The 12,627-nt window shown below is 56.6% G+C and overlaps 1 protein-coding gene across 1 annotated transcript in view; it reads left to right on the plus strand.

Moving 5' to 3' along the window:
- LOC144719153 (nucleolar protein 4-like) overlaps positions 1-12,627 on the plus strand; it is a 141,116-nt gene that overhangs the window by 107,577 nt on the left and 20,912 nt on the right. The window lies entirely within an intron of this gene.

Here is a 12,627-nt window from a genome sequence, read left to right on the forward strand (position 1 = left end):
CGGCCCAGGACTTTGTTTCGCATGGCCCATGGCCACGCTCTGCGCTGCACAGTTGGAAGGAGGAGGCATGCCAACGCTCCACAAGGCCTCAGGATGTCGCAATTCAGTAGCAAATCAACCTTAAATTTAACATCTGATCGGTTGCTCTATATCAGCCCCACGGGAGGATTAAAAAAGCCGATGAATTCGGGCCCAGCCTGATCAGAGTTTGGCGTCAACCGGTGTGTGGATGCCTGCCAACCGTTTGTATGTGTAGTGGGTTCCACGGAGGCAGACACTTCTAACTTGCAGGCAACACGTTTATCACACAGCCCAACTGGGCTAACAACATGAACGTACACTCTAGACCCTAACAGTTTAACGACTCTACTTTAACCGGGTACCTACATAACCGAGTCAGTCAGTAACGGCCTGACTGACCCACGATGCCAAACAGAGACCGAAGATTGAAGAAACGTAGCACCGAGGGTTGATTCCAGAGAACAGCCCCGCTCGGCTCACACGATCCCCCTTCTCATCCCCTGAGCGTGGCCTTGCTCCGCCCTCGGCCACGCCTCCTTCGAGATCTTCCCAGAAGGCTCTGGGACCTCACATCACATGTCCCCTCGGTCCCCTTCTGCCCCCCCGTCCTTATCCTCTCCTGGTCATGTGCCCTCTCGGGTTCACCCAGCCTGTCTCGTATGCCACACGTACTCTGGTGACAGAGAGAGGCTCTAAGACGCACAGTTACATTCTTCTCACAGTGGCTAGTGCTAACACCACAGTGACTCAATATACTTCACTACAGATGCACTCTCGACCCTCAAACTACTTTCGTGTCCCACCGTAAAGGACAGAATATCCGTAGGTTGGGAGCCACCGGCCTAGACAATATGATTGTGCAGTAACAAGTTCATATTACAATTAACGGTAAAACCGTGTCATACCCAGCTTGGCCCGTCTAGGTCACACACTAGATTCCAGCGTTGAGAGTTAAATCAGTTTGATTTCGTTGACAAGCCAGAAACAATCTTTGCCGAACGTAGGAAATATTTCCCTCTCGTGCGGATCAAGAGGGCTCTTGACGTGACCCCCTGACGCCACCTTCTGGGGGCCATGCAGTGGGACACGGGGCGGTGCGCTGCCGCAAATCTGCAAGAGCTGCGAATGGAAAAGTCTCCGTCTCATCGAGCAAACAGCGGTCGCAACGGTTGTAAAATAATCGGCAGGACGGAGAGAGAAAATGAATCTTCAGCAAAGGGCAGTTCTGCCGTGTGCTGGCCCAGCAGGCCCCAGCCTGCCTCGTCCGACACCGCCCGCGGACTCATTTCTCATGCTAGCAGCAGAGAGGTCGGAAGAGCCGGGGGGTTGCTCACCATTTACCCCATCGCCATGTGCAATCTGCAAATCGATTCCTTGCTTTGTAAGCCGGTCAGCCGCTGGGTACACGGTCACGGCGCTGAGTCGGTGGCGGTGGCTCGGGCAAGCCCGCTGGGAAGCGAACCTTGGGATTGCGAGCGGAAAGCGAAGCGTGGGATTGCGAGGCCTGGGGATTTGCGAGCGGAATCGCAGCGGCAGGCACAATTTCATCCGCCGGAATGTGAACATTTCAGGAGACGATGACACGTTCGTATATTTTTTTCACGCGATTCAAAATTAATGAATGTCAATGAAGGAAAAGATATATAGATTTACACGCAAGTGAATGTACCGACGACGGGCGCTGCGCTCATCGAAACAAATATTTTAAACGAGCGTCACGAGTGAGTAGGTAAATAAATAATAAATGGCGAATATTAATCGTGAGACTCGTGGAGCCAGCTGCACGGCCTACATTTAAATCGCTCGCCCTCACCGTGCATATCAATGCGTCTTCAAAGAGCCGGCACTGGCGGAAGGTTGGCCCCTCGAGGTGGTGGGGTGGGGGGGGTAGGGTGGAGCTGGGGGCGGGGCACGGGGTTTCAAGTCCTGCTCCTGGACGGACAGGATCTGTGAAGTCCCCCCCCCCCCCCCCCCAGGAAGCTGTATCGTGGCTTCTCGCCCCCCACCACAACCCCCACCTCGACCACCACCACCGCCACCACCACCCCCACCTCGACCACCACCACCGCCACCACAACCCCCACCTCGACCACCACCACCGCCACCACCACCCCCACCTCGACCACCACCACCGCCACCACAACCCCCACCTCGACCACCACCACCGCCACCACCACCCCCACCTCGACCACCACCACCGCCACCACAACCCCCACCTCGACCACCACCACCGCCACCACCACCCCCACCTCGACCACCACCACCGCCACCACAACCCCCACCTCGACCACCACCACCGCCACCACCACCCCCACCTCGACCACCACCACCGCCACCACAACCCCCACCTCGACCACCACCACCGCCACCACCACCCCCACCTCGACCACCACCACCGCCACCACAACCCCCACCTCGACCACCACCACCGCCACCACCACCCCCACCTCGACCACCACCACCGCCACCACAACCCCCACCTCGACCACCACCACCGCCACCACCACCCCCACCTCGACCACCACCACCGCCATCACAACCCCCACCTCGACCACCACCACCGCCACCACCACCCCGACCGCCACCCCCACTGCCACTGTGCTGCCATGAAACGCAGCGAAGGGCATCATCAATAGGGGGGCAGCCCGGGTTTAGTGGGGGCGCCGGGCGTAGACCAACCGAGCGACAGAGAAGGGTTTCCCAAGCAGCGCGGGGGGGGGGGGGGGGCTCCAGATTCATTAAACAACACGGGCGCATCAAAACGCCAGTCCCAACTTCAAATCCTAATCAAACATAACGAGCTAATTAACATAAAAAGGCAATTAATCTCTCACATCTCTATCTCGCCCGCATCTCCCGTCATCTCACTCAACATCTACACGTGTGCTTACATTTCTCTAACCTCGCCACACCGACACCTCTCGTATTTATCTCTGCCCTGTCATCTCACCGGGCTTTTATAATTCACGCTTCGGGGCCCCCGATGGCAGGGGGGTGGGGGTGGTGGGTGGTGGGTGGGGGGCGAGGCACCACACCGCTGGGGTAGGGGCCAGGTGGAGGAGCGCAGCTGAGGGCCAAGACAACGGCGGTGGCGCGTGGGTGGGGCGGTGGGGGGAGGGGGGGCAGTGGGGGGGGGGGGTTGGTGGGGGGGGGGTTGGTGGGGGGGTGATAAACAACAACGGCATCCCAGGGAACGCCGCTTGATTTGGCCGCACGCTGCACACGCCCAGCGCCGCTCGATGAGACCCGGCACGGAGCGGTCGTTGTTGTCGTTGTTGTTTATTGTTGTGGGTTCGATCCCGAGCATGACGCCTGCTGTGTATTTGGAGATTGCATGTTCGTTCTCTCTCTCTCCCTGTGGCTGCGTGGATTTCTCTCCGAATCCTCTGGTTTTTCCCTCCACATTGAGAAACATGCTATCAATTGCCACGATGTTGTTGAGAAATCGTGGCCAGGTGGCTTCTGAAAAAGAGCTACATAGCTTAGTGAGCCTTAATTGATGAAAAAAATATAATTGTTTAAGAGTTTAGTAATTATATTTCGCTGCCTTCTCCCACTTATATGGTTACGGCGCTTGACTTTATTCATTTGGCTTGCTTTCTTTGTCCCTTCCCTTCGGAAATCAATTTTTTGCCGGCAAATGCCTTAATGGGGCAACCTTTAAGGAAACGCTCAAATGTCTGAAGCCAGCGCTCTGCGGGCGTTAGTTTCTCCCTGCGCGCTACCGCGGCGCCACGGTTTTGTCGGTCGTGACCAAAAAAAACCTCCGTTCGATTGCAAACTTGGTGAGCGCGCCCTCGCTCCCATTCCCGCCGCCAGCGGCGACGACGATGACATCCGGCGGCTCGGGGGGGGGGGGGCCATCGGAAACGAAGCGACCCCCGCGGTGTTGCGCCGCCGCTGTCGTCGCTAGAGAAAGGTTTGCTGCTCGCGGGTCACCGGCACGTGTGGGCAGTGGGACGCCTGGGACAAGGTGGTGGTGGTGGTGGAGGTAGTGGAGGTGGGGGGGTACGACCGAAAGTTTTTTGTTTGTTTTTGCGTCGCGCAGATTTCACGCGGCATGTGTTTCGACCACGAGGAGGGGGGGCGACTCTGCCCTTTGGAGGAGGCGCGAACTAAAAAAAACGCGCCCGCCGCTTTAATTGCCCCGCGCTCATTGCGCCCATTGTGCGAAATTTGGAAAACGCAGACGGGGTAACTTCATCCGCGCCGCGCTTGCAGGTTGTGCCCACTGGCGATTAGTCACGGCAGATTCAATTTCAACTCGCGTCCGGCCAGACAGCGCAGCTCAGCGGTGGCGCAGCGGGCAGCGCGCACCATGCCACGAACCCCCGCGAGCGTTGTCTGAGCCGGTACTAGTTGCACAATGCTCCACCGTATGCACCAACCCACACCGACTGTCATGGCAAAGTATGGTCACACACGAGCAGGAGCAAATGAGTAACCTTTCGACGGTGTCCTACCTGACGCCTCGTGCAATTGCTTTAATTCCAGCAATGTGAATAAAAATTTAGGGGGAGCGTCCGGGAGAAACGGGCTCTATTACTGTCTACCAGGCCTCAAACAGTGGAAAGTACAGGGTGGTGCGATGGCACGGTGATTTGAGCACTGCACTTACGAACTCAGCAACCTGGGTTCAATTCACAGCCATGGCTGTTAACATTGGTGGCGAGTGACATCTGAACTGGTCTCCGGGTCCCTTCACCAACCCGCGCTGAGCAGCGTGGTGAAGTATGGTCAACCTGTGCTGGGGGCCGAGCCAGAGCACAGCCGAGCCGTGGCCATGAACACGGCCCTCTGTGCCCGCGTGTGACCCCTAGCACGTCGGCAAGGAAACCCGGCCACTTTAAAGCAGAAATAAAAACCCAGACCACGTCGAATTCTGCGTCTTCACTTGTATTCTCTCTCCGTATTCCCTCCGCGTGTTCAGCTTCGTCCGGGCCACCCCTTCACCCCCACCAGCCCCATTACCCCCCCCCCCCCCCCCCCGGATCGGTGAGACCTGGCCGTCGAGTCGGCCCGTGGAGATCGCGCGTGCCGCTCCGGCGTGCCGCTCGCGGAGGGCCGGGGTGCCGTGCCTCTCCCATGGTTCTTGTTATGTCCCTTCCGCTGCCGGGTCGGCAAGCGCCCTCGGCTGGAATGACAAATGCATCTCCACTCGCCAACTGTCACCCAATTTGTCCTTCCCCTAGCCGCACGTGATGGGGGAGGAGGGAGGGGTGGATTGATATTTTTTAGTCTTTTCATTCAATAATCAGCAACTCGGGCTGAGACCATCAAAGAGAAGCCCCGCGCAAAGGTTCCCGCGCGGATCACGGAGACGGCGTTCGGTTTTCATCATTTCTTCCGACTTCAGTGTCTGCCCGGAGGCCTGAGCTCCGAGAGGGTGGTGCTGGAGAGACGGCGCTGACAAGCGGCGTGCGATACCGTTGGGGGTGGGTGGCTGCCACTGGCCCAACTTTGCGTTCCTCTCCATGTCACGCGCGACGGTTGACGCCCCGGCTAACCGCCTCGTCATTTGAGGGTTTTTTTTCTCCGCGAACAGCAGGGGTGGGGGGCGGGTTGTTGAGAATCGCCTTTAACCAAAATCATCCTGAGTGTGCCAGGGTCCCGTCGGGGGGTGGGGGGTGAGCCTGGATAACGCTCGGATGGCGGGTGGGAAGAGTTGGGGTGGGGAAGCGACAGTGTCACCATGCACTGAGAAGAGCCCTGCCCCCTTGCTGCCGCCGCCGCCGTTCCGTAGCGGGCAGCAGAGGGCAGTGCCGCAAACCTCCGTTTGCCCCTGTACGCAGGTACAGACAGCGAGCACTTGCTGCGTGCTGCGCGCGGCTTCCAGCGCCACGGCGCCGACGCGCCGTGTGCACGTGCAGGGGCCACACCGCCGCTCGCCATTGTTGCCACTGCTTTATAATAAAACGTCTCTCACCTGCGTGCACGCCGCAGCGGGGATATCAAATGGCACGACCTGGTTACACCGGTATCTAGGGGCAACGGCCACAGCGGCAGGTGGTCAACAAAGCCAACGGCGTAATCTCCTCGCCACGAGGGAAGCGGCAGCAGCATCAGCAGGAGGAGGAGGGGGAGGGGGGAGGAGGCGGCACAGGTACCGGGGGAGCGGCGCCGGCGGGAGGGGGGGGGATGCGGAGGGCCGAGCCGCCCGCCTGCCCGGAGATGTTGGGAGGGAGTGGGGGGTAGCTGGGGGGGGGTAACTAGGGGGGGGGGTGGGTGAGCGGTGGAGGAGGGGAGGCCGGCGCGCCGTGCGGGACGGCGCTGTGGACGGGGGACGGAGAGACCGGCCCGGGCGCAAGTGCGCGCGCGATCCTCTTACAATTCGGGGGTTTTTCGCGCCCACGCTGTATGGGCGGACCTGTTGGGCTAAAGAGGAGCACCAGAATAAGAGCGCGCCACCCTCCCACCGACCCCCACTCCCGCACAGATCCCACGCTGTGCCGTTCCTTGAGCGATCGCCACCAAAGCTGTAACGATCGTCGTCATTTTGGCAGCTTTATTGAATTGAGTGCCGTGGACCAAATCGCACCCGAAATGCGCTGTCAGATCCGGGAGGCTAAGCAGGGTTGAGCCTGGACAGTGCTTGGATCGGCGACAGTCGTGCGTTTAGCAGATTGCTGTTGTAGGCTGCGGCCGATGCTGCGGGGCTACACGGTGAGCAGCAGAGGGCAGCGCGCCAACATTCATTGTTGTACTCTACTTCTACGCTCCCATGTCAACGCTCCCCGCCGTCACCAGTCCCATGTTGACCAGCGCGGTGAAGTATGGTCAAATATCCTCACAAGGCACGTGCAGTCCTGGGGGTAGGCCCTCGCATCTAGCAGCGGGCTTGACGCTCGCGTTGCTCTGGCGGTACGCGCCGAGTCAAATCGCCAAAATATTGTTCGCTCCGCGTATTTGGTCGTTTGCAACAATCCGTACGATGAATCGTCGGATGGCCGCTCGTGCCGTGGGGCGGCACCTGGTCTCTCGCTCTGGGACGCAGTCGGTGGCGGCGCCCAGTGGTAGCGGCGGCGGTGGCGACGGCCGCTCTGTGTTGTGATAGATTCTGCGGAGCGCCGCTCGGTCGATGGGCCGGTCGACAATTCAATTTTTTTGCGACGCCGCTGCACTTCCGTGGCTCCGCGGCTGCGTATCGACGTGCCGGGGGGAAGGTGCGAGCCGTGGCAAATCTCTTGTCGTTTAAAGGCCACTGAGCAGCAATCAACCGGGACGCGGAGGCGCGAGTGATTGGAAGGTGCGGCGTGCGCCCCGCCCGCGTGCGCTCAGAGTTGTCGCTATTGCTGTGGCGGTGTCGTATCTCCTCCTTTGAAGCGAACGTCCCATTATCACACGGGGTCGGCTGTGCTCAGATTTTCTTTTCCAATCTGCTTCCACTCTGTCGTCACATCCACTGTCCACATATCTCGCTCCACCGCGTCCCTCCCATCTCGCCGCGGCTGACCCAGCTGCCCTGCACCTGTGGCTTCTCCGTAGCTCTTCTCCTCGCATCTTCTTTGTCTCTTCTCAACACGTGCCTCAAACCATCTCGCCTCCCTCTTACAGCCTCAATGACCAAGGCTCTACGTGCGTTGAACTTCATTCGCACCGTACGTAGCCAGCCGTGCTAACCGGAGGTGCGGGAGAAGGACGGATATTCCCAACATCTCAGCATTCTCATCTCTGTGCTGTCAATCATCTTCCTTTCCTCCTAAATGCCCGCATCTCAGCACCATCTGTCAGGAACTGGTCCCATCACTGTTTACATTGCGTTCGCTAACCGTAGCGTTATGCCAACTCAGTCCGTTGTTATGGCATTACAGTACAGTATATTGGCAAAAGAGCTGGGCCCCGGTACGATGGGACGGCGATGCCCCCGTCCCCTCACCTGGGCCCCCCGGGTGTTCGCGGCCAGGCAACGCGATGAAGCGGAGGAGACGGGTGCAGTTGTATCTGTGCGGCCTCCTGTTCTTGAGAGTCCGTGCTCGTTTTCATCAAAGAAAAGGCTCGGCCACTTGGTCAATTAATGGCCCGATCGATTCAGCTTTAATTCATAACCTACCATTGAGCACAAGTGTGTCCTTCGTGTGTCAGTCGACAGCCCAATCAGCCAAAGCTGGGAAATAATTGTAAGCTATGTGGTGTAATTTTGCAAGCCAATCCCATTGCATGTCATAAATAACTTGTAGAGAGTTGAGGAGATGCGGTGCCAAGCAGCCACACGTGCGGTGATTGTTCACCTGAGCTCACACACACACACACACGTGCGCGTTCTCACTTCATTAGGGTTGCCACCTTTTACACAGACCAAACCCGGATGTATCTCTCAGTCAGAAAAACTTTGCAGTGTATACTTTAACAAAGTTCAACACATTTGGCGCAACCGACGAACACCGACTCGCTCGCATTCTGGGCTTCCCTTTTCCCCCCTCTCCTCTCGCTAGAGAAAGGCGCTGGAGTCGCGAGGCGGCTGGTAGCGCCGGAGCTTCTTCGCTTTGAAGGGGTGCCACGAGTACAGCGGCACGTGTGTCCGCGGTGGGCAGTCGATGCAGCCGCACGCGCGCCCGTCCATTGCACTCGTCCCCGCAGCAGCCCCGGCTGCCCACTTGCCCTGCCGTGGTTTTCAATAACGCGCTCGGGGCAGCCGCTGAGCTTCGCGGTACAGCGTGCTCACCGCCGGGCCGCCAATCGCCGCGGCGCCCCCCCCCCGCTCAATCGCTAGCGGGAATTACCCGAGCGCTCCCGCTGCGGCGAAAGCGAAGGAGGAGGGGGGGGGGGGTCATCTCGCCACCGTGGTGAGATGTTAACTACATCGCCTGGTTTACAGGAGGTCGTGGGTTCAAACTCGACCCTGACAGCCGCTGTATATTTGCAGTTTGCGTGTCTCTCTCCCCGTGGTCGTGTGGATTGTTGTCCAGGTCCTCCGGTTTTACCCTCCACATTTAGAAACACGCGTTTATAGCATTTGGATGCTGTAAATGTCCACATGTTAGGCCACTTCGTTGAGCCATCATTTGTGATAGCTAGGTCGCTTCTGAAAAAGAGCTACATTAGCTCAGTGAGCCTTAACTGGTAAAATAAAAATATAAATTTAAAATAATTTTACAGTATTTGTAGCAAGGCCGGAGACGTCGTGGGGGATGGCGACGAGGAGGCTCATACGGCCGAGGAACGTGGGGGGTGGGCCCCCGCGCGGCGCCTGTGTGGTGATGGGCGCTCACAAAGTGACCCTCCGCCGGCCCGGGCGATTATTTCTGCGAGCGCGTCGGGTTGTTGGGGGGGGGGGTGGAGAGGTCGCGGCGCCTCCGTGGCCTCGTCAGATTTTCCCGTCAGGGCTCAAATCGACCGCTCGTGCCTGAGCCCTCGTGCAAAAAAACGAATTCTGGAGCTGAACCCAGGGCACCACTGCCGGACCCGAGGAGCAGACCGGCGGTATCGGCCGCAATGGTGCCGTACCGACGGGGGGGGGGGGGGATTGGGGGGGGCACACTGGAGGGGCCTGACCAACCCCCGCTGAAGGCTCAGCCCACTCTTAAATGATTACTGTCAAGAAATGTCACGAAAAATTAGTGCAATACGATGATGAGAATTGCAGCCTTTCCTGCAGGTGGACACGAGCAAATTGTAGCGTCACTCATTTCATTGAGCTTCTAACGTTTGTTTAAAGTTTGTTTAACATTGACTGCGTGTTGTCCCCACGCTGCCAAAATAATCGTGAGAGAAAAAAACTCTCAATAACACCGTGGCCTTAAAATATAAATATATAAAAATGCCAACGTTTCACAAATTATCCCTTTCCCACAGCGCATGAATGTGCTACGTGCTATGAAGCAGGCCCGTTGCCCAAATCATCACCTGCACTTTTTTCTTTCTTTCAAGGCCACGGTTTTATTGATAAATGTATTCCGCGAGTTGTTTCCCCACCACTACACAGGGTTGCAAACTTGTACGCCCTCGTCTCTGGCTGTTTGCCCATCTCGGCGGAGTTTTACTTCCCCCGTCACTGGGACTACGCAGGGATCTGTGGGCTCTTATCAGCAAACCACGCGCGCACGCACACGCACACACACGCACACACGCACACACACACACGGACACACGCACACACGCACACACGCACACACGCGCACACGCGCACACACGCACACACACACACACACGGACACACGCACACACACGCACACGCACGCGCGTTCCCAGCAACAGCTGAGACGCCACGCGAATTCCCAGCAGTGGTCGGTGTGACTGCACCTAATTCGTCTCTTACACTCGCTAAAAAGAAAAAAAACTCACAACAACAACACGTTTACTACTCTGGTGATGCCGGAGGGGGGAGGTGGGGGAGGAAAAAAAGTGTTTGATTTCGTGTTAAAGTGTCGTAGGTCCCGGAGAATTTACATCATCGATGTAACATTTACTTTCCCCGATCTTAATTCGTGTTTCGGAGGGGGGGGGGGGGTCTTTCGATTCGCGAGACTCCGCGCCGACATTCAACAGTTCCCTTGGAGCGAGCAGCGAGCGACTCGTGGCTGATGTTTTTGCAGCGTAATCAGTGTGGGTGCGAGAGGCGCGGTGGATACGAGGACGAATTAGTCTCCTGCACTTAACGTTTCGGTCCGTTCGCTGCCCCGGTCGAACGTGGTGCAGACCACCGCCGTGCGACGACGATTGCCCTTTAAATCCGCGCATTTTTTAGGTTTTAATCGGCTACGACGGGTGGTTCAAAGCTCACCGGAACCTTCACTTCTGGAAGTGTTTAAAGCGCAGTGAATGGAATTAAAGCCGACCCGGTGTTGCTGCACGGTATCTCGCTGCTCCGCGCGAATCTCTGCCATCAGTGATCGCAGCGCTTGCGTCACACCACGAGGGTCATTTCAGAACGTCCTCGCCGCCGCACACCGACTCCCGTCCAGCGCCACTCGGGCTCCCCCCTGCGTGAGAGAGATGCAGGAGGTGCGTGTCACTCCTGTTCGGCCATAATAGAGGTTGTTTTGGGTTAGATCGCGTAAATATATAAACGTGTCGTTAAAACCCGCCACCACCACGCGACACAGCCAACTAGTAAGGGTTGTCACGTAAACAGAACGTGGCCAATTCGTCACCAGTACAGGACGCCGATGTGTTGGAGAGCCAAGCTACAACATTTACAATCTGAGTACGACGTTTCGCCAGTAATTACAACTAGCTTTATCAGGCGACAGCCAGATTTGTGGAAAAGTCTTAATTGTTTCGTTCCATATATAGAGGCGTAGATGTGTTGACCATGCTTCTGCACTCTTGCGCAAAGTGGGTGGCGGGGGAGATTAATGAGTCAACGTACACTATGCATGTGTATTATGCGAGCCCTTTGACTCCTATCCGATTGACACTTTTTCCTTCAGCAGAAACTCCGTCGCACAACGCCGCAGTGCCACGGACACTCGACGCCACTGTTCACCGCCCTCCGGGGAATTCCCACAATGCCTTGCGCACCTGTGACTTCACCTCACACGGGAGTTGCCGCTCCGCGAAACTCTCAGTGATTTGTCGTTCTTTTAGATGATCTGCAACAAGAAGTGCAGGTTAACCTTCCCTCCAAACATCGCAAATTACACGCGGGCATAAAATTGCCGGGATAGAGGGGTGAATCTTTCCAAAGCCAATGTGAGCCCTGCAGACCCGATGGTGTGAATTCCACATTCCTAAGGCGGGGCGAGTCATCCCAGAGGACAACCGGCGTTGATTTCCCCAGAAAGTTGTATTTATTCTATTGACCCCGGAGGAAAGATGGGCTGAGTCAACCCCCAACCAGGATTCGAATCATACCACGCCTATTATTTACTGCAATGCACATTACGTAGCTGTTTGTAATCACTGGGAAATGAACTGCCTTGATCGTTACTACCTTGACATAACATAAAACGCACTACGGTGCTTAATAAGCGTAATATTATTTTAAGGAACACAACGAATTGTAACGGTAGCGTGGTGCATTGTGGGCTAGTCGCACGGTCACGTCTCACCTTGACTCAAATCCCCGAGTGAAGCCGCGTAACGATCGCCGCATTGCAGCGACCTACAAAGACCTAGAGATGTTAACTCCTTCTCCTGGTATACAGGAGGTCGTGGGTTTGATCCCGATCCTGATGCCTGCTGCTTTATATTTGGAGATTGCATGTGTCCCTCTCTCTCTCACCGTGGCCGCATGGATTTTTTAGAAACACGTGTTTAGAGTATTTGGCAGCTATAAATTCCCGTGTGATAAGCCACGTTGTTGAGCGATCATTTGTGGCCAGGTCACGTCTGAAAAAGAGCTACATAGCTCAGTAGGCCTTACCTGGGAAAATAAAAAAAAATGTGTTTAGTTTGAATGTAATCGGGACACACAAACCCAAACGTAGCAAATTTACGTTTGCGAAAATGAGAGTAGGGTCATTATATCCTGGGCGTATTCGCTGCTCGCGCTTCTGAGTTGCTAATTTGCTTCATGAAGCACCGCTAAATAGCCTCTTAGAATCCAAAATGTCACGGGTCAAGCTGACAAACAAAAAGAAAAAATTCAGAGATTACCGGAGGTAATCCAGTAGGCACTATATTGGAAGTGTTTTTCATCCCAAACGAGGTTACAGCTCCACACCC

The sequence above is a fragment of the Lampetra planeri genome, chromosome 5, assembly GCF_965212315.1.
Source record: "Lampetra planeri chromosome 5, kcLamPlan1.2.h2, whole genome shotgun sequence".
Taxonomy (NCBI): domain Eukaryota; kingdom Metazoa; phylum Chordata; class Hyperoartia; order Petromyzontiformes; family Petromyzontidae; genus Lampetra; species Lampetra planeri.